This window comes from Mustela nivalis (assembly GCF_964662115.1).
Source record: "Mustela nivalis genome assembly, chromosome: 7".
Lineage (NCBI taxonomy): Eukaryota > Metazoa > Chordata > Mammalia > Carnivora > Mustelidae > Mustela > Mustela nivalis.
This window is the reverse complement of record NC_139026.1, coordinates 42818646-42841839: the sequence shown is the minus strand read 5'-3', so window position 1 is coordinate 42841839 and position 23194 is coordinate 42818646. Positions and strand designations below refer to the sequence as shown.

The 23194-nt window shown below is 33.9% G+C and overlaps 1 long non-coding RNA gene across 1 annotated transcript in view; it reads left to right on the top strand.

The window, feature by feature from the left end:
• LOC309870507 overlaps window positions 1–22881 on the top strand; it is a 152327-nt gene extending 129446 nt beyond the window's left edge. The window contains exons 3-5 of the long non-coding RNA XR_014314635.1: window positions 9873–9937; window positions 12924–13011; window positions 22169–22881. This is a non-coding gene — a long non-coding RNA (uncharacterized lncRNA). The remainder of the gene's footprint in view (window positions 1–9872; window positions 9938–12923; window positions 13012–22168) is intronic.
• The last annotated feature ends 313 nt before the right edge of the window (window positions 22882–23194 follow it).

Genomic DNA, 23194 nt, shown 5'->3' with positions numbered 1-23194 from the left:
AAGATGTAGAAAAAGAAAATATCCACAAAAGGGACACATGGGTGGCTCAGTTGTTAAGCATCTGTCTTCGGCTCAGGTCATGACTCTGGGGTCCTGGGATTGAGCCTCACATCAGGCTCACTTTGAAAAAATATATACCATGCAGACTACCAGAAGTAGAAAAATACATCTTACTGCTTCCTCCTTCCATTAATTGCCTCCAATTGCAGAATATAACTAGAATCTCACTTTAATAAAAGAAATATTCAGGAGTGTAGAAGTGGAGCTGAGTCACAACAAAGAACTTGCATACCTGGATATTTTATAATGAATGACATAGCTAAGAAAACTCTGGGTGTAGAGAACAAGAAGGGCCAAAGGGCAGTATTAGGTTATTAATTTCCTCATTTTAGGAAACAAAGATAAGGAAAAAAAGCTATTTAAATTTGGAATAACAAGAAATCAAAATTTAAGAATAAATGGAAATAAGCATAGAAAAAAATTTAAAAATTTAGTGTCATAAAAAACTAAAAAGTATACAGTTGTACAAACTAGTGTAAGTGAACCAATTTTCCAATTTTTCAAAGCATAGAAACTGACATCAAAAATAAGAAGTCAATGCATTTTAATTAGAATTGTAAAATTCATAGGAACTAAAAAAATAAATAAATAAATAACAACAACAAAAAAAAAACCCTGAAGATTGGGACTTGACGTGAAAGTAGTACAATGAGAAATATTTGTTGTCACCTAATAACTATTAATTTGCTTTATAATTTTACCATGGGCATTATGTCAGTGGTATTTCTAAGACTTTGTGAGGCAGAATTCTAGCTTTTCTTACCTAATAAATTCATTTTTAAAACAAGTCTTTATTGAGTTACTTTGTGCTAAACACTATCTCAGGAGCTATAGATAAATATAGTAGGGAGCAAAACAGATAGGATTTTTATGAGATTTAATTCTCAGAGAGCATGTGATAGATATGTAGACACATGTCAACTAGCAGGCATATGTTTTCTTTCCTTTTTTTTTTTTTCCAGAAGTAATGGGAAGCTACTATTTTGATTCTATGTTAAGAAATTAAAATTGGCGGGGTGCCTGGGTGGCTCAGTGGGTTAAAGCCTCTGCCTTCGGCTCAGGTCATGATCCCAGAGTCCTGGGATCGAGCCCCGCATCGGGCTGTCTACTTGGCAGGGAGCCTGATTCCTCCTCTCTCTCTCTCTGCCTGCCTCTCTGCCTGCTTGTGCTGTCTGTCAAATAAATAAATTAAAATGTTTAAAAAAATTTAAAAAAAAGAAATTAAAATCGCTAACATCCTAAAAAAAAAAAAGACATGGCTAACTATGGACTGCTCAGTGGAGTCTTGTAATGGCAAAATCCCTAAGAATTGTACTTTAAGGATTCTTGAAAATAGATCAGGAAGACTAAGGAATCTTACATGGTAAAGTCACTCAACATACAGATGAAGTTAAAATGACCAAATCCTCCATTATTATTTCCTAGAAAAATAGAATGTGGGACTTAAAAAGAACTTAAGAAAGAACTATATCAATATTACAGATATGGAAACTGTGGAAACTACAGCCTTAGGAAATTAAATGGATGGTCCAATGGGTTATTATGAGACTTGAAAAAAAAAAACCCACTGCACAAGTCTCACAGACTTACTCTGTTTCCATCCTGCCATGGGTGTAAAGTACAGCCTCTATTTAAAACATTGGAATGTCACTTTTCATTATATTTATCGTAAATGTGCCCAAGAAATGAGAGAAAAGATAAGCAGAAGGTAAAGTCAATAAATACAGTGACATAAATAACTTGGAGTCAGCATCTTAAGGTTCTATTCTTGGCTTCTTTACCAACATGTTTGATGCTCATTGGCAAGTCACTTAACCTCCTTGTACTTCAGTAAAAGTGAGGACAAAAGCAAATCTATAGACATACTGTGGGATTCTATGACTAATGGTGCTAACTAATTCAGAATGAGTCAATATCTGTGTGCCTCTACCAAAGATAATGGGCATTATTAAAGAGCCCACACACAGGGCCATAAATATACTTCATACACTAACAATTTGAAATTACTCCTATTAGATATAGAAATATGTAGGCTTTTTCATTCTTGTAAAGTATATCCAGAGACAGGCTAGCCTAATTTTAAGTCATTTTCAAGAGAGGTGCACAGAAGTAAAAGTTTCTTTTAATTGCTAAATATATGGAGCCCCTATGGGTACCTCCATCCAAACAAAAATGTCTCTTCTTCTATCCTGCTCAATATTCTCAGCAACTGGATGGAGTTGCCAATGTCATGGTAATTGCATAGGACTTTCGGAAGGAAAATTTATTTTACATCAGTGATTGAATTAATTCATCAGTTACAAGTCTAGGCTGTGTCCAACTCTATGTATAAAAATACCGTTATCATCATCATCATGAATGTCCCTGAGGATAACCCTCTAGAGTGGGATTTGTGAACATAGTAGACTAAAATGAAGAGGAAGTTCTACATGGATTCTGTATTCTTCTCTGAGGTCTCTCTGAAATCTGCAATAATGCAACCTTTATTGGCTTTTCCTTTTTCCCATTCTGTTCTGTTTATTGACTTACTTTTGCTTACAGGAAACATCTAAATAAACTATATAGAGTCAACTTTTGTCTTTGCTCTCCTTTAAGGAGAAAGCAAATTAAAAGAACTATACACGTGCACTGAATAGCAGCCCTCTCACCTGACTGAGGAGCTTGCTCAGAATATTCTTTACTTCCCCCTTTTACTTCACCAGAATTTTTCTCTTGTGGACTTAAACACACACACACACACACACACACACACACACACACACACATAAATATAAATACATATGATATATATCATGCAACATAGTAACACATTCCTCCTGCAACTGTAACCTTTACCTCTACTCTCCTTTTCTGCAAAGCACCTAAAATGATTTTCCGTTGCTCTGTAATACTACTGCCTCATTTTTCTTCTAAATCCACTCTAAACAGATTTTCAATCTCCACTACTGTATTCAAATTTCATTCTATCACTGAGAGCTCTATATTGCCGAACTCAATGATCAATAATTATCCAACATCTTATAATACCAGCATTGGACAGAACTGATCACTCCTTTTTTGTAATATTTTTCTCTTTTCCTCTGGAACAACACACTTCCTGCTGTTTCATTTTGTTTTTTGTTTTGTTTTGTTTTGTTTTTATGCTTTTCCCCTTTCAGACTCTTTTTCCAGACCCTATTCTTATTTTGTACTTTTAAATTTTGGAGTGCTCCAAAGTACAGTCTTTGGACCTCCTCACTTGTCAGCTACCTTACTTTTTTAGTGATCTACTCTTTTCCCATACCTTTGAATATTATTGATATGTTGATACCTTAAAATATTTTCTCAGCCCAACCTTTTCCTGAACTACTGTCACTTGGTTTTATACAGGCATGGATACTTGATAACTGAGATCCATCCACAATGACCTCCTTGCATGTAGTTGGGCATACCAAGCAAGCCTCCACTTTAAGACATTTATATTTCTTCTTTCTGCGGTAATGTTCCCCTCTTTACCCTCTTTATATTCAGGGAAGGTTTATTTATCTTAGATCTCTTACATCATTACTTCATCCAAGAGGGCTCTCCCTAATCACCCTCAAATACAATACCTAACGATATCACTTCTATACTCCCATCCTCTTGTTCAGTAATAAAATAAATGTAGTGTGCATGTTTCAAGCATAGCTCTCCTCCCTGACTGAACTCTAGGATACCATTGTAGCATAGGAAAAAACAGTGGTTTGGGGTCCTATAATCCTTGAATTTAGCCATCCACCTACCTGAGATATTATCTTAAACAAGTTACTTGGTTCAGTCTCACTGTAAATGAATACAGCAATAACCAACATGTGTAGACAGTATTTGTCCTGGTGTTTTAGTCATTTTAGAAATTCACAAAAGAAGGTAAAAAACCCAAATCATCTAGATATATTTTTTATAAACTTATAATTTAATAATATCATTATTTAATATCTTACACCATATGTAAAGTTAGAACCAAGCCATGTAATTAGAATTATTTTAGTAAATTTATAGTTCAACAATTTCATTACTTGGTATTTTGCTCTTAGCTGAAAATTGGAGTTACTTCTTCTAAAAATGGGAGAAAGTAAAAAAAAAAAAAAACTTTTTAAAATTGTCCTCTTTTTTTAACTGAGGTATAATTGACATACAATCATATTAGTTTCAGGTATACAACATTCAATATTTGTATATATAACAAAAGGATCACCACAGCATGTCTAGTTAACATCTGTCACCATACAGTTACAGAATTTTTTCTTATTATGAGAATTTTTATGATTTACTCTCCTAATAGCTTTCAAATATGTATTACAGTATCATAAACTATACTTACCATCCTATGCATTACAACTCTGTTATTTATTTTATAACTCAAAGTTTGAACCTTCTGACTCCTTTCACCCATTTTACCCCCCACACCCACCCCAACTGCCCCCATTCTGCCAACCACCAATTTCTCTCTGTAACTGTGGCTTTGGCTTTTTTTTTTTTTTTAATGGATTCTATATATAAGTGAATTCATACAGTATTTGTCTTTCTCTGTCTGGCCCTATTTCATTTGGCATAATGCCCTCAGGGTCCATCCAGGTTGTAGCAAATGACAAGACTTCATTCTTTTTTAATGGCTAAATAATATTCCATTATGTATTTCGCACATTTTCCTTATCCATTCATTCATTCACTGGACAGGTAGGTTGTTCCCATATTTTGGCTATTGTAAATACTTCAACAAAGTGGGATGAATATATTTTTTTGAGTTAGTACCTTTGATTTCTTTGCATAAATAACCAGAATTAGAGTTGCTGGATCATATGGTAATTCTATTTTTAATTTTTTGAGAAACCTTCATATTGTTTTCCATAGTAGCTCTGCCATTTTATATTTCCACCAGCAGTAAACAAGGGTTCCCTTTTCTCTACATCGTCACCAACACTTGTTCTTTCTCTTTGATAATAGTCAATCAACAGGTGTGAGGTGATATGTCATTGTGGTTTCGATTTGCATTTCCCTGGTAATTAGTGATGTTAAGCATTTTTCGTGTACCTATTAGCTATCTGTATGTCTTCTTTGGAAAAATTTCTATTCAGATCCTCTACCCAACAATCCTCAGATTGTTGTGGGGGCTCTTTGTTTGTTATCAGGTTGTATGAATTCTTAAATATTTTGGATATTAACTCCTTATATATGTTTTGTAAATATTTTCTCCCATTCTATGGGTTGTTTTCTCATTTTGTTGATGGTTTCCTTTGCCATGCAGAAGCTTTTTAGTTTGATGTAGTCCCACTTGCTTATTTTCACTTTTTTTACCTTTGCTTTTGATGTCAAATTTAAAAACCATTGCCAACACTGATGCTGAGGAGCTTACCACTTGCCCTTTCTTCTTGGAGTTTTGTGGTCATCCATTGTGTTGTTTTATGTTTGATTCATTCACTTTCAATTCCTCCAATCTCCTTTAACAACTCCTCATTCTTTATTCATTAACTCATTTAGTCATTTTTGTTAGTTAGGTAACTGCCAAAATGAAGAGATTAAGTATTTTGGTTTCATATATAAAAATATTTCTTTTCTCTCATAAGTCTGGTGTTTTTTATGTTGAAACCTCCAAAATCCCCAACCTGTATTATTTCTTACCAACCTAGTATAGTGTCAGGGGAGGCTAACATGATTCACAATTATCTAAAAATAAAGTATACAGTATTCATAAGCATTAGAACAGAATGGTGATTTTATATTCTTTTTTTTCTTTTAACCCTGCCACAAATACTTAAAAACTAATTGCATCATATTCAAGATTGGTGATCCCACTTATAACGCTATACAGATGTAAAAACACTTACAGCCAGAAAGCAAAAGTCAAATTAACAAAGCAAGTGCAAGTGCATCTTTTTTTTTTTTAATGTGGAGAAAAGCTATTGTGGAACACATATGTGAAACTCCCAGCATCATCACATCTTGAAGCCCCCATGTATTCGGTATAGATCAACTTTTTTAAAGGAAACCAGAGATAATAGTTTTAGAATATTGAAAATTCTGTACCAGCACTTCTCTTTCCACATCAGCCAAAATGTTCCACTACTTCTTTGCAATCTCACTATTTATCATCTTTCTCATTTCCCTTTATCCTACCATCTTCTAAACATGCCCCATTCACATCCTTTTTTCGTATCTGAATTTGTCTGTGACTGTTTTACCCTGTGGTCCTTTCCCTATACCAAAGGTTTACCCAGTTTTTCTCAACTATAAAAAAGTATGTCCTCAATCCTGACAGCCTCAGACCAAAGTTCTTGTTTTTGTGAGATGATAAAGTAGCCTAGATAAAAACTGTAATAGAGTTTTAGAATGTCCCTAGCAAATTTCTAATAAAATTTCCATTAAAGTCTTACCTCTGAATTTAATTTTTTATATAGGTAATTTAAAATTTCAAAAGAAAGAATTAAGATAATTGCAGTTGGACTTTACTTACCCAAATAGTTAAAGCTTAATCTCTTCAAGTCCATATATCCTTCAGACTACATATTATCTTGAACCTGAAAGACCATAAATGATAGCTAAAGTCAAGCTAAAAAAGCCATTATATAAGAACATCAGAAATATAGATATTATATTCTCCTATTTACTGATTGAATGAGGAAAACATAGTCCAGTTAAATTTCAATATATCAGATACTCACCAATAGCTTTCCTATAAATATCCTGTTACCCTTAACAAAATCATATACATTTTCATAGAAAATACAGATAATTAGATAAAAACAATCTTTTCATTTTAATAATATTGTTTAAATTCCTTCATTACTATTTGAGTGCAAATACTATTATTTCCAAAATTTAAATCTCAGTAATTATTTTAGTGATAAAAATATTTTTCTCATTCAAATTAGCACCACCAGTAAATAACTCCTTTTATTCTAATATATCTAATTATACTTAATTTTAATTCTCAGTTTTCTATCTAGTTTATTGATTAAAGTTCCTAACCTACCTAGCCCTATTATGCCTGTTTAAAATGTATGAAAACAAAAATTACAGAAGTTTAATACATAATTTTTAAGAGTATAACTGCATACATAACTATTTTGCTCCATCTTTAATAAAATCTCCCTCAACCCATAATAGTTTTGTACTCTTAAGGTTAAACTTGACCAAATCTGGGTAAGAAACATAAATTTTTGAAAAAATATTTTCAACTCAGTAAACATATTTTCTCTTATCAAAATGGTATCACAATTCCCAATACCCTCTCCTATCCAGAAATTTATCACAAAAGAGTCAGTTTGAAGCTAGCTAATTTTCTCTACTTCACAAGCCCCCTGGATACCCAACTCAGTTTCTATCTTGTTACTAAGGGATTACTGGTCCCTTCTTCGGAAATTGTGTTTGAGTTGCCCAGAGTGGGAGGTGGCCTAAGATTCTTCTTCATTTAGAAAGGAAAGTGAAAAGGGTCTTTATTTTAAATATAAAATTTAAAAAATATGGAAAATCATCCATTACATTGATATTCTTGTAATATTAGAATTTGCTGTTCATGTAATCTTACAAGCTTTTTCTTTTATTACTAATAAATGCTCTTTGAAAGATACAGCCTCTTCACTCCTGTAGCTAAAACTGTTGAAACCATGTAATTCCTAATTGCATGAAAAATTTTATTTTTAAAGCTTAAAAATTATACACATTATATTATCATTTAATAATTCTAGCACAGTTTGGAAACACATGCTCAATATTGCACACTGTAATATTCTTTAGAATTGGCATAATTAATACTAATAGTTTTACTCAATTAATATTTACTGAATGTTTACTATGGTGTCTTAGATTTACATGCCTTAGCACATATAAAGTAGAGCTTATTTTTCCAGTAAAACAATTGAATTTAGGGGCCCCTGAATGGCTCAGTGGGTTAAGCCTCTGCCTTCGGCTCAGGTCATGATCCCAGGGTCCTGGGATTGGGCCCCACATCGGGCTCTCTGCTTCGAAGGGAGCCTGCTTCCTCCTCTCTCTCTGCCTGCCTCTCTGTCTACTTGTGAGCTCTGTCTGTCAAATAAATAAAATCTTAAAAAAACAACAACAACAACAATTGAATTTACTGAAGAGTATGTAGTTTTTAAAGTTCCAAGACTATTCTTCTGAAATCAACATGATAATTTTAGAGCATTGTACTTTTCTAAAGACAAAATTCCCCACCTGATCAATTTAATTCTCTCTTAGAAAAAAAGGAAACATGATAATCCCATGAATATCCTGGCACTAGCTTTTTTCTTATCTTTTGGATTATTTGCCAACCTAATCACCATCATCTTTGTTTTCAGTGTGCAAGATGTGACATTTTCAATTTAATTACCACTGAATATCTTAAGTAAGTTCTAAATATGATTTTTTCCCATTGTTTTATACCTATGTTTCCATTCAGATTAGAGAGTGGTTGTCAATGGCAGGGTGCGTGTAAACCCTTTCTGCTGATGGCTAAAGGGCTCCCCCTGCCAAAGCCAATCTACAATGTCTAGAAAATGTGCCTACAACTTCAGAAAGTTTCTACGGCACAGAAACCAATGCAGGGCCACAAGAATCATGAATAAACAAGTATATCACCAAAGGAAACTATAAAGCTCCAATGACTGATCTGAAAAAAATGGAAAGCTGTTCACTGACTAGGGATCTAACATACAGCAAGATGACTATAGTTAACAATACTTTTTTATATACTTAAATGTTGCTAAGAGAATAGATGTTGAATGTTCTCACATTAGATTTTTTAATCTTAGACAATATTATAGGTCAATTATATCTCAGTAAACCTTGGATGGGGAGAACAAAAAGGACAGTAGAAAGGCAAATTTACTCTCTCTGCTTAAACTGGACATCCATCTTTTAATGTCCTCAAGCCTTCCCGGCTTCTTAGGCCTTTGAGTGTGGACTAGAATTACACTGCTGGTTTCCCTGAGCCTCCAGGTTACAGAAAGCACATACTTCTTAGTCTTCATAATCATGTGAGCCAATCCATCATAATCTCTTTTAATCTATCTATTTATATATTCTATTAGTTTTATTTCTCTAGAGAAACCAGACTAATACAGATTCTGGCACTGAAAGTGGTACCAGAGGAATAGAATTTTGAGGTTACAAAGAAGCTATTTCCTACTTTTTCATCTTCTTCCCTACCCCTCAGCAGTACACACACATAAACACAAACAAATCACTTGAATTTTTTAATCATTCTGAACTTTGTTTTACATTACATTTTACAGACAATGTTGTACTGAATTAAAATATAAACACTGATCTTGTGGTGGTACCATACTTTTTCTTTCTAGTAAAAGGTGACTTATTTGCCACTACTTCACACCTTCAACTATAAAGCCATCACTCATCTAGGAACTATGTACAAGTCTCCTTTGATGTTGATTATCAAAAGACTCCCTTCCTATTAAAACCCATGTCATCTTGTATCAGTGCAGCTTGAAGAAAGGAGACAATGTCAGTTTTATGGACTACGAGTCCTAATTTCTGATTCAGTTGTTGACAAATAAAATGATATAGTTCCAGTCTGAAATAGATGAAGATATATGTAATTTCAGATCATAAAACATATTCAACTGTACATGGAGGAGTAATATTGCATATACAATTGCTATACAATGTCAGTGGCATACAACAATAAGCATTTAATTAGCTCAGCTTTGGAAGCAAGCTGATCTTGGTAGCATTTAACTGGGGGATAGCTTTGCTTCAAGCTATGGGTTTATTTGAGCATGGCTACTCTCCTCACTGAGATTTAGTGTCATGTCTCTTCTATCTATTTATTCTAGGATCAAGCCAGAGGAAATAGTAGCTACCGGGGAAGTTCCTCTTATGGTGGTGGCAGGAGTGCAAGGTAACAAGTGGAAATACACATGGTCTCTTAAGGGAATTGGTACTTGTCACTTCTATTTCCTGATATTGGCCCATGTGAAATATATGTCAGAACCCAAAGGAAAGTAGTAGGAAAATATATTCTGCCCCACTTCCTGAAAGGAATACAATGTCACATGGCAAACAGTATGAGAAGGAACAGTGAAAAGTTGAGGCCAATTTCTCAAATTATCACATACAGAGAAGTGGTATGTAATGAGGGATTTTCATACCTCACTACAGAAATGGAATTTCTGAATTATTAGATTTGATTGAATTTTGAAATCTAAATTGATGCCAAAATTTATAGTAGACCTAATACCCTATAATAGATGTTCAGGTTATACTTTATATAGTGAACTTTTAAAAAGAAGCCTTCACTTAATCTGTATGATGAAGTTTTATAGGAATAGGCACAGTATTTTTTAATCTAAAGAGAATCTTTCAAATGTGCATAGATCTAAGAGTTGGGCAAGTAAACAGTGGTAACCTGCTTAAACAGAAGTCTAAATTTATATTTATAAATTTTATGAAAAATATACTCATGTAGTTTTCCCTACATCAGTGAAGTATTTTAACTGATTTAATATGAAACAAATGATTTAATTTACATTTACTTATAGGGAGTGATGTCCAAAAATACCAGCTTCTCCAATATGGTTCAAATATGGTCATCCAGGGTGTCTGGGTGGCTCAGTGGGTTAAGCCTCTGCCTTCGACTCAGGTCATGATCTCAGGATCCTGGGATCGAGCCCCGCACCGGGCTCTCTGCTCAGCGGGGAGCCTGCTTCCCGATCTCTCTCTGCCTGCCTCTCTGCCTACGTATGATGTCTCTCTCTGTATCAAATAAATAAATAAAATCTTTTAAAAAAAACAAATAAACAAACAAAAAAATATGGTCATCCATTTCATACCATGATGACGCCTGAACATTTGTCAAGTAGAATCCTAATATAATGGCCTCAAATTTGATCCTAGTTGAGACTGAAATTTTATAACCTATTGAAACTTCTTTCCTGAGACTTTTTTGAAAAAAAAAAAAAATGAAAGCAGCAAAAGAGAAATATTTGTTTCTACATTTGAAAAGAGTATTTTTTAAATAGACCATACATTGTGATGCAAGGAGTTTGCTAGAAATGTAAACATAAAGCTTTCAAATACCCATTTGAATCTGAGATGAAAAATTTTAGCTGGACTACCTCTTATCACCAGGAAAAAATAAATACTTCTTATTCTTTGACAATTACAAAAGCTCATAATCTCATGAGCTCACTCACCTTTTTTGAGATTTTAGAAAAAAAAAACAATCTCAAAACTTTACAAAGTTGGAGACACATGAAAAAGTGCTCCATATCACTCGGCATCAGGGAAATACAAATCAAAACCACAATGAGATATCACCTCACACCAGTCAGAATGGCTAAAATCAACAAGTCAGGAAATGACAGATGCTGGCGAGGATGTGGAGAAAGGGGAACCCTCCTACACTGCTGGTGGGAATGCAAGCTGGTGCAGCCACTCTGGAAAACAGCATGGAGGTTCCTCAAAATGTTGAAAATAGAACTGCCCTATGACCCAGCAATTGCACTATTGGGTATTTACCCTAAAGATACAAATGTAGTGATCCAAAGGGGCACATGCACCCGAATGTTTATAGCAGCAATGTCCACAATAGCCAAACTATGGAAAGAACCTAGATGTCCATCAACAGATGAATGGATCAAGAAGATGTGGTATATATACACAATGGAATACTATGCAGCCATCAAAAGAAATGAAATCTTGCCATTTGCGACAACATGGATGGAACTAGAGCGTATCATGCTTAGCGAAATAAGTCAAGCAGAGAAAGACAACTATCATATGATCTCCCTGATATGAAAAAGTGGTGATGCAACATGGAGGCTTAAGTGGGTAGGAGAAGAATCAATGAAACAAGATGGGATTGGGAGGGAGACAAACCATAAGTGACTCTTAATCTCACAAAACAAACTGAGGGTTGCTGGGGGGAGGGGGTTTGGGAGAAGGGGGTGGGATTATGAACATTGGGGAGGGTATGTGCTTTGGTGAGTGCTGTGAAGTGTGTAAACCTGGTGATTCACAGACCTGTACCCCTGGGGATAAAAATATATGTTTATAAAAAATAAAAAATTAAAAAAAAAACACCATTTGCACCTAAAAAAAAAAAAAACTTTACAAAGTTGGTCGTCAGAATGATACCCAAATCTCCAGACATCCAGAGAATTTGATAAGTGGCTACATCCTGGGATTCTCTAAATTCACACAAATCTGAAGGTTTGGGTTTTGGGGTTTTTGTTTGTTTGTTTTTTCTTTGTTTGTTTGCTATTTCAGATGACTTAAACATGGAAAGATGGAAAATCATGTGAGGTATGAAGACAGTGTGTGTAAAATTCATCAAAGAATTGTTTTCTATCGAAGACTAAATTCCAGATATAAACTCCAGGATTGAGAAAATTGTCCAAGATTACAAGGGACCACCTCAATTCTTTTTTAATCCTTTTTTTCCTGGAGTTTCTTCAGGGGTATAGAGTGAGAAGTGACTCATTAATTCATTTAGTCATTACATGCTATTTGTCAACCACTCAGCTGGACACTAATGGTTTAAGAAGATAAAGATATAATCTTTGCCCTCCAAGTATAGTGCTACATACAGGAAAAAAATAAGAAATTATTACATCCTGACATGATAGATAATTTAGTAGTGGTTAAAAACAGGATGGTGGGAGGGTAATGAACACAAAGGAAGTCTTAGGGTATATGTCCTCATGAGCATTTATCTTTGTATACATATCTTCAGCATTAATTTTTAGAATCAAAAAAATTCTGACTTTCCCTTTACTTTGAGTTTTCTTTTGCCTATAATAACGCAATCAGAGAATCACAGAGTAGGCCCCTAGAATTTGAGTACCTCCATATCCACCATTAAAATGAACTCTTCTTTTCAACAGCAAACCCAGGGTTGTTACTGGGTCTTGGTCAGAGGCACCGCTCAGTGGGACATCAGTCACTACAAGATCTTAACTACTTATGAATCAGGTATTTATTGATTTTTCCAGCCATAGGCTGAGCAATGTGCAGTAACACCCCATTATCAGTTTGAAGTAACATTATTTGAGCAGAGCTGAAGTCAAAAGGAAATTGGACATGGCATATATTAAGATTAAGGAAGAGACTCACAGAGAAAAAAGCCGTGTTTATAGGGAAAATTATTAACAAATGTCTCGAAATGATAAACTTTACTTCTCCAGGGAAGACCTGGCTGTAGTCACTGTTGTGTATCCAAAGTGCCCATCATGAAGATTAGCTCTTGTTACCTGATGCTTAGTTCATTAAAATAGTCTCATCCTACTAATAAGGAGTGGGTTGTGATTTCAAAGAGTGATTGAAATTTGTCTTTCCTGAATATAATACTTCTTTAAGAATTGGAATTTCTTGGAGTTACTCGTGCTTAATTTAACATCCTATATTTTACACATTACATCTTGTCCAAAAAAATGAACTTTATAGAAAAACAAATGAGGATTTGTTGGATTCATTGTGCTTGAGATGTACACTTCAGCCTAGGCACAATTTTATAATGGCTTATTGAAAACTTAGTTTTTGCATTTAGAAAAACAAAGAGAATTTAGTTACAGCACTAGCTTGTAAATGATACCTTAGGACATTAGGATATTGCCTTATAGCACATGATATATCTTTGGAACAGTGGCCAACCTATAGTGTTGTTTCTCTTCTAACCGGGATACAGGGGTCTAGGAAACAAGGGACCTACTTGAGAATAATCTAGTTTCCAAGTCCCATTTCTTTAGTTTCTTCTGGTGTGGAAGTCTTTATTTCTTAAAAAGGAATGCTCCTAGTCTTTATTCACTAAATAAGAATTTGCATTGCCATCTCATCACTTAAGACTTCTTATTGCTACTTTACCAAGAGCAAAATGATTGTGGCAAATAATCCCAGCTGGTAAGAGAAATAGGTTTGCTGTTAAATAGTGGAGGCAGATAGATGTTCCCCTGTATCCCTGGGTCCCAGAAGATCCTCTGGAGCACTTCAGAGTATTATTATATCTGGTGGTAAATTTAATGAAACACTACAGAAAAAGAATGTGGCTAAGATCAGGATCACCAACGGGTTAGAATCTCCAGGAATTAAAATTTGAATCATTTCAAGAAAAGAATAGCATCCATCTGAGATGCTGAATGGGAATAAAGTGAACGTGGAAGGAGTACTGAAGGAAGGAAATTATAAATAAGACCCACGGCCTTCTAATTAATTCAAAAAAGAGGATATTATATACTTACCTTTCTTTCTTATTCTTTCCTGTGTATGCACACATACTTGTGTGCATACTTAATATTAGCTATCTTCTTCCTTTACTTATCCCTTCTGTTTTATATAAGGAGTTAGTAATTAGTATTAAAATGTAATTTATACATTATGGAATATGAAAATGAGATGATTAAATAAGAGAAATGAATATCACCCAGAGATTTGAAACAACAATTTAATGATACTTTGGGACTCTCAGTACTGGATTTCCATCATACATAGCTGTAGGGTGGATTTTCATGGGATTAAATACATTATGTAGGGAACAGACATGATTTTTCTTTCTTTTTTCTTTTCTTTTTGATTTGGACTTTTAAGTATAAGTAGAAATCCTGTTAAAAATTATATTTAGAATCAGTACACTAGGAGTAGATGCTGCGATTCTCATTCTAACATCAGTATTCCAGGCAATACCAACACAAGAAAAAAAAAATACATTTAAAACAATTTATGTATGGAAGCAAGATATAATTTTTCATTTAAATCTGTTTTGACTCTTCCCTTCTTTAATTTTTCAGTTTAAGAAATACAATTTAGTGGGGGTTTTTTCTATCTGGAGAGGTTTTTTTTTGTTTTTTAAGATTTTATTTATTTATTTGACAGAGAGAGATCACAAGTAGGCAGAGAGACAGGCGGGAGGGGGGGAAGCAGGCTCCATGCTGAGCAGAGAGCCCGATGTGGGGCTCCATCCCAGGACCCTGGGATCATGACCTGAGCCGAAAGCAGAGGCCTTAACCCACTGAGCCACCCAGGTGCCCCTCTATCCGGAGAGTTTAACATAAATTTTATTACAAACATGTAGGTAATGGTTCTTTATAGTATGTGAAGTTAAGAAACATAACAAAACTTACAGAAATTTTTATAAACAGGTGTAAGACTTATCAAATTTGGACATGATTAATAATTACAAATAAACATAAATGTATGAGCACATATTTGTATACTAAAATAAAATTTGAATCAGCTGTTAATCCCACAATAGAATACTGTATACTTTCAAATCAGAGGTGATTCATAGGCTGTAAGGCAAGTACAAATCGAAATAGAAAAAGTTTAATTTTCCTTGGTGCAAAAGAGACACACACACTCCCCCCCCACCCCCCGCATACACACACAGGCATACACCATTTTCTTTTTTTTTTTTTTAATTTTATTTATTTATTTGACAGAGATCACAAGTAGGCAGAGAGGCAGGCAGAGAGAGAGGAAGGAGGCAGGCTCCCTGCTGAGCAGAGAGCCCCATGTGGGGCTCCATTCCAGGACCCTGGGATTATGACCTGAACCAAAGGCAGAGGCTTTAACCCTTGAGCCACCTAGGTGCTCCTATATAAATGTTTTTAAAGGCTAATAAGCTTTTTGCCAGTTTTGCAAACCAGGAATATTTCCTGAGGATTGAAACCATCTCTTTGAAATGTAATCAAGGAAGGAAGCACCCTTATCTCCCACTTTTCAGAGGGTGTGGAGGCCTGACTTCAGCCAGGTCTTGGCTCCAAATTGGTAACTTAACTCTGGGATGGTAAGGATATAAGATTTTTTAAATATAGGCAATTCGGAAACAGAGGAGGCTGCCCCAATTAAGAAATGAATTTAGGTTGAACTACATATGACAAAAGGTGATGTCAATTCCCTTACTTGAAGACTAGTTTATTTGTTTATTGATTATTTTGAAAATATGTTTCAATGAATTGTATTTGCTTGGCTATGTAAAAAATAAGATTTCTTTCTGTATTTCAAATTTCTTTAACAGATTGTCTGTGATGTGCATTGCATCTGCTTGAATTCCTATTCAGTAATTTTTTTTTTCTCTTCTACCTTTGTGGAGAGTTTTTCTGGTTTGGGAGTTTTTGTTTTAATTCTATGTTTCCAACAATATCTTTAGGAGGAAATGCAAGGCAAGGATGGCTTGCATCCCTATCTGAGACTTCTCCCCAAACTCCAGTGTTAAAATCCATGGAGTGAACCTGGGTATAAGTAGGACTACTTTTTTCTAGAGTAAAAGGGTGAATTGATAAGAATAAATACAGGCCAAAGCCTGTTTTGCTTGCTTTTCTTCTGGAAACCCAAAGCCACAATCATAAATGTTTTTACTTCATTAATAGAAAAAAGTTAATCCTAAATACATCAACAACAATGAAAAGAAGATATACAAGTCTACAAGAGCAATGGCTAGAAGCTAAAGCCAGATTTAAATTTCTTGTTCTGGGCCTATCTTGAGTATTATAAAGTAAGAAGATCATTCAAAGAATGATTCCAATATTTTTAAAAAATTTCTTGAAGTGAGAGAAGAATGTAACTGGATTTTTATAGGTCCTTTGAAATTCTCCTTTATCCACTCCTGGAATGAGAATATTCCAAACCAACTTATAAATGGAGTTGGCGGTGGAAGAAACAAGAGAAGTAGGAAGTCTTGTTAGAATAACAAAAAATTTTTTAAAAAGAATGATGAGTTTGTTGTCAAAGGAAAGGATATCTAGTAAGGCAGTATAGGAACCACAAATATGCATAGGAAAAGGAATGTAAGATCCATCCAGCGGCAGAAATTGGAAAGGAAAACAGGGTGTGTGAGTACCCAGAAGCCTCAGACTTAAAAATTTAAGTATCTGTTAAAAATTAGTATCTATTAATTATACCAGTTGAAAAATCCCCAGAAAATGTTCCATTTCACAGGAATAATTTATATTACAGAACATGTTTGTGATCTTTTTTCTCTGTCTGGAAGTGCCTCTCTTTCAAATTGTGCCTGCTCAAGTGCTCAGGGGTCACCTCCTGTTTTGTCCTTGCTTGTCTCATTCCTATTATTGCATATATCACATTGCATTTTTTTAATTAGTAGACTTTTTTTAGAGCAGTTTTCAATATACAGAAATGAGCAGAAAATATAGAGCTCTTTATGCCCCCACTCCTCTTGTATAAAGTTGCCATTATCATTAATATATTGCTTTATTGTGCCATTTTTGTTATATTTTTTCTTGTTTATTAACTCAGTGCAAAAATTTTGACTTATTAATTGCTAAGCAAAGAGACTCAATAAATGCCAATTTTAAAACTAAACTGAATAGAATATAAATTGCATAGTAAAATCATGTGTAACTTTTCAATGTAGTTTTTGATCTCAGGAATCCTTCTAATAATAGACGAAAGCCATAGATTTTCTTCATTTAAAGAGTGCAAGTACATGTACATATATCAACTTTGACTGTAAGGTTTAAAATGACAGGATCTCTCAACTTCAATACTGTTGACATTCTTTGTTGTGTGGGGCTGTCTAGTGTATTGTAGGATTTTTTTTTTTTTTTTTGTAGCATTCCAGCCTCTATTTACTAAATGCTAGGAGCAATTCCCTCCCCTACAATGACAATAAAAATGTCTCCAGACATTGCTGAATGTCTCCTGCATTGCAAAATTGTCCCTGCTTAAGAATTTCTAAAGGTAACATCACCAAACCACAGCTAAGAAAGTCTGCATTACTATAAAAACTGATTTCAAAATAGGGTCCATTTGATCAATTATAAATTATAAATGAGAAAGGAGATAAAGAGATAACAAAAGGGTAACTTGAGTATGCAAAAAAAAAAAAAACGAATTTATCAGATACAAGAGATGTTGTTTGAGTAAATGTTGAAATACATTTACTGCAGTTTCTTTTTCTTTTTTAAGAATTTTTATTTATTTGACAGAGAGAGAGAGAGCACAAGCAGGCGGAGTAGCAAGGAGAGGGAGAGGGAGAAGCAGGCTCCCCACTGAGCAAGGAGTTTGACACAGGACTCAATGCCAGGATCCTGGGATCATGACCTGAGCCTAAGGCAGACACTTACCCAACAAAGCCACCCAGGCGCCCCTACTGCAGTTTCTAGCACACATAAAACAAGCAAAGTTCTTAGCTATTAATCTGATTACAAATTTGGCATTTGTTGCTTCCAGCCTTTCATTTAACTTACAAATGAGAATTTCAGATGTATATTTTTTAAATTATTCCTTGAGAAAATGCAATGAGGCTTACTAAATTAGTAACAGAAATCACCTAAAGTACTAGAAATAACTCATAAAGCTGTGCTCTAGTTGTCCAGTTATTGATCCATATTACTAAATCCCTCTAGAGGACATAAGCATAAAAAGCAACATTGAGCAGGCCCCCACTATTTCCAGGACACTGGAAATATATACATACATACATACATACATACATACATGGAAGAAGTGACCTTTGTTTTCAAATAAACCATTGTCCTTCAGTATGTTTAAGACCAGAGTCTAAAGTTTAGTTCTGGATTAATTTACTTTCCAAGCAAAAATTTTGAGATTGGCTTTAGTATTAAAAAAAAAAAAAAAAAAACCCTAACTGTAAAAGAAAGAAATATATACTGTCCTGTTTTCATTGAATGAGGAAGCTATAATAAAGATGATAGATAATATATCAATATTATGGACTTTTTAATAAATTATTACCAAACTAAATTTGTCTGTATTAAATGCAAGATATATGAATGTTAAAGGTTACTTATTAACTAGTCTAATAGATTTGGATATTTCTATGTATTTATGTGTGTACATTTTCAATTTTATTAGTGATGAAATTTCTGTAAATTGCTTTCCCTTGCATTCTGTGCTTTTGTTTGTTTCCGTGAGACCAAAGATGTGCATTTTGTTTATCTGTGTATACCTCAGTGTATCCAGCACAACGTTCTTATCAGGCTGATCTCTGAGAGTGGAGTTTAGGTGAGGTTAATTGAATTGAATTGCTTTAAACTGAAAGCTCCTTTTAGCACTGGTTATTCCCCTAGACTCCTGGAGGTAGCTGGAGCTGAAAAGCTACAGACAGCTATTTTTCATTACTATATACAAAATCACTGCTAGATTGGCACGAAGAAATAAAATTTCTTGACACAAAGAGTTAATGTGATTGCCAGGCCTTACACTGTTAGAGCCAAGATAGAGCTAAGATCTCTGGCTCAATGCCAGAGCATTTGGCTTCATAGCCTGCTGCCTTTCCTTTATGGATAACCATGCTTTTTTAATTGGAGCGTACCTCAACTTTTATGTACTGATTTGGCTACTGACATGTCAGGTGTATGGTGACTCCTCAAATGAACCTGACTTGGAGCTCTCACCCCACAAGTTATGTTCCAAGATTACAGTTTTAAAACTTCTCTTGGCTTGCCACCTTGTGGTAGCTTTTTCAAAGTAACAAAATTCAGTCTTCAAAGAATTAATGGGTTTCCCACCTTCTTAAGAATAATAATTTACATATGAAAAACAGATAAATTTGCAGTGAGTTCAGTAGAGATCTAAAAAATATCATCTTAATTAAAATTAGCATTTATGATAAATCGTTTTTTCCTATTATTTCCACAAATAGGTTGACACCTTAAACTTGGGAAAAAATAAGGAAAGTATTATCTCAATCCCCCAAAAATGTATGTGATATCATGAAATTAATTCAAAACCTTTCTCTGTTTCATTGGTTACTTTCTGAAAACTTTAAATTAGATATAGCTGCTGAACAACTATTAATATAATAAGAAATTGCATGTATTGTAAGACAAATTACAGTTCACCATCAGTTTTTTAATTTTTTTAATTTTTTTTTCCATTTCCTTTTTTTATTATGTTCAATTAGCCAACATATAGTACATCATTAGTTTTTTTTTTTTTAATACACAATTATAATGAACTACATGATACATGGTTGGTTTATTAGCTAATTTGATTACTATTCATATAGATTTATTAGTTGAAAATAACACAATTTATTAGAGTATTTGCAATATGTATGTTCATTTTTTTTTTGTCTTAATAACCACAGTTCATCAGCTTTCTGAGTGTATATCTAGTATGTTCTAAAACTAAATTAATTACTGGTCTAAGAAAAGGCTTTGAGTTTCCTCAGAAGAAATGAGATCTTTTGATTGGGACTTATAATTAAAAGACCAAGATAATTGCTACAATCCAATAACAAAACAAGAACACAGGGTAACCACAATGTCATCGATCATACTGATGGAAGGAAGTTGACAAACGATTGCTAACACTTCAAATTCATAAACTAGGTGATCTATTTGAAGATAATGTTAGATAGCATTGGGTATTAAGAACTCTTCTCTGTATGCACTAGCCATTTTCGCAAACTATTGTGAAAAGATTGTCCAGATAAGTTTTTGGTTTCATAGAACAAATATCAGAAATACTGCCACAAATCTGTTTTCATACCTGAAGATGGCTATTCAAACCAAGTCTGAGTGGGATATGACTCTGATATAGTGGTGGATTTATTAATCCTCATCATTCTCAATTTAGGGAAACCTGGCATGCTGGGAGATTCCACACCTGGACCAAAATCAGTTGCTTTTATTTTTATTAGTCAGGAAAATAACTCTTACTGAGATTTAAACACAGATGAAACTTGTAACTACTTTATCTTTCAGCTGGAAAATAACTTAGATATAATGCAGACTTCTCACTGCAAAAATTTAATTTAAGGGCAAAATATCCTAAGGAGACAGCATCAAAAAAGGGCAGTAATCTTGGTAATCTTGGTAATCTTATTCCCAATCCAGTTCTAGTTAAACAACTCCTTGACATCTGAATTCTTACAGACACTCAACAGTATTCACATTTATCATGAATTCTGGGAATAATATTTTGTGCTGCTACCATAGAGGATTGATTTTTATTACTTAATTTTTTAAATCATTCATCATGGTGTGGTCTTTGTTCTAAGAAGACAGCAGGAAAATAATACAAGAAAACATCTTCATTTGAATTACTGTTTATTTTTATTTATTGAACATATGGCTTTTATTTAGGTCTAGTCCAACTATCACAAAGTTTGTGCTTTGATGGCTTTATGAAATCTTTTCTATTGTCTTTGAAGTGGCCCCATTTTCTTAATAGAAGAAATATATTTAAATTATCTGAGAGCCATGTTTGCTCTCCCTGCTTGCTGCCCTAGGATATCTAAGACTAGAAACTCTATCAAAAATAGTCTTAATTTACTTGCTAACTTTCACTCTCTTCTCAGGAATACTTTTGATTAGTAAGGAAAGTGCTTCCTCATTGTCTTCTTTCACTGGCAAATAATACATTGCATTTGTGTCTCCCTTTACTGAGCCTAGAGCCTTTAGATTCATTATCCAATTAATCCTCCTAACATTGCTGTAAAGTAAGAACGGGGAGTCAGTTCTGAATCTACATGTAGGGAGATTAAATGACTTATATGTCACCAAACTGGTAAAAAGCAGAGTTGAGAAAACTGCTTAGGGCTTGCCCTTATTGCAATATTAGGTCCTTATTTTTCATATTATAAGAACCTCTTCAGAGATAACTGGTACTAGAAGTTGAAAAGTAAACAGGTTTCTTCATATTTAATTGTTAACAATGTTCTCTAAAATGACCTTTAGAAATAACTGGGTATGTAAATGCATTTGTATTGGCATAATGTAGTGCATGGTATTTTAATGATATATGGAATATAATCACTTGTTTTTCTAGTTATGTGAGCTGGTTAATGTTCAACAATAAATTACAATATTAGCATTCACTAATAAGCAATTGTTGAAGCAAATGTATTTTTTTCTTTCTCCCTTTCATTTATCATAAGTAAGCTAGTTTATATCCTCTCCTTTATCACATGAGGATTATGCAGCCCAATTGCATTTTTTTTAATTTTTCCAATTGCATTTTTTTTATTATTTTAATTCTGTATTTTTGAGTCATTTATACTGCTACAGAAGCAATTCAAAGAACACCATTTATTTTTATTTTCAAATACGATTTAGTTCAATCCGTAAAAAGCAAAAAAAAAAAAAAAAAAAATCAAATCCTAACTATCTTACATGTTTCTCTATCCCACATTTCCTTGCTGCATTAGATAACTAAGAAAATCATCTACATGGTACGTGTGACTATATGTTTGACTATAACCCAAAAGTTGAAATGACAGAAATCCCAGAAGCAGAGAGTTCCTGGAGGATTTCAAGCCCAAGTATGCCAGTTGGGGAAGACTGGAGATTGAGATAAGCTTCAACTGTACACTTGAACTTTAGGCTCTTAAGACGAACACAAATTTGGATTCATTTGAGATTTTCTTTTTGTAAGTCAATGGATAATAGATCAGAAGGAACCTTTTAAAATATCTTGAATTTCTCCTTTGAATAAAACAACTTTAGGAAAAAATGCAAGCTGAAGGTCCAAGGTCACCTGAAATATGATCTGTGATGTCCTTGCTCACTCTGGTAGGATGATGCCACCTTATGGAGCTAGAGGTTCACTACACCACATGTTGCAATAGCCACAAAAACCTGAGTTCCAAAAGAAGCACTCACAACTTAAATTTAGTTGATAGAAAACCACTTCACTGTATAACTAAAAGGCAGGGGGTTAAATACTAAATGCTTCTATAATATTTTTTAAGAACTTAAAGCTCTTTGTTTTTACATTGTATATTATTAATCAGATATAAGATTCGCTTTCCATTGGCAATGTAATAGAGTTTTTAAAGCAAGTGTGCCTTCCTATTTGGAACATTCAGAAAAGATGAACTCCTGCATTAGTTCCTTGCTGTTTCCACTTTATCATTTTATTTTACCCTTAATTTCTTTGTTCCAAACTATATATAGACTGATAAGTTACTCAAATGTGCTTAGATATAAACTCATTTATCTAAATTTAAAATGATAATTGTATTAATATAGAAACTAAGCAGAAAAATAAATCCAGGAGACAGTAACCTTGCAAAAATCTCTTTGTGAGCTTGTGTTAGGATCATGAACAGAGGGGTTGAAACTTCTTAAATCATTTTAGGAAATAAATGAGGAGGAACAAGGAAAACATCTGTAGCTTTTCGTGAAAGAAAAGAAATGCTTTCTGAAAGTATGAAGCGATCCAGATGTGCCGG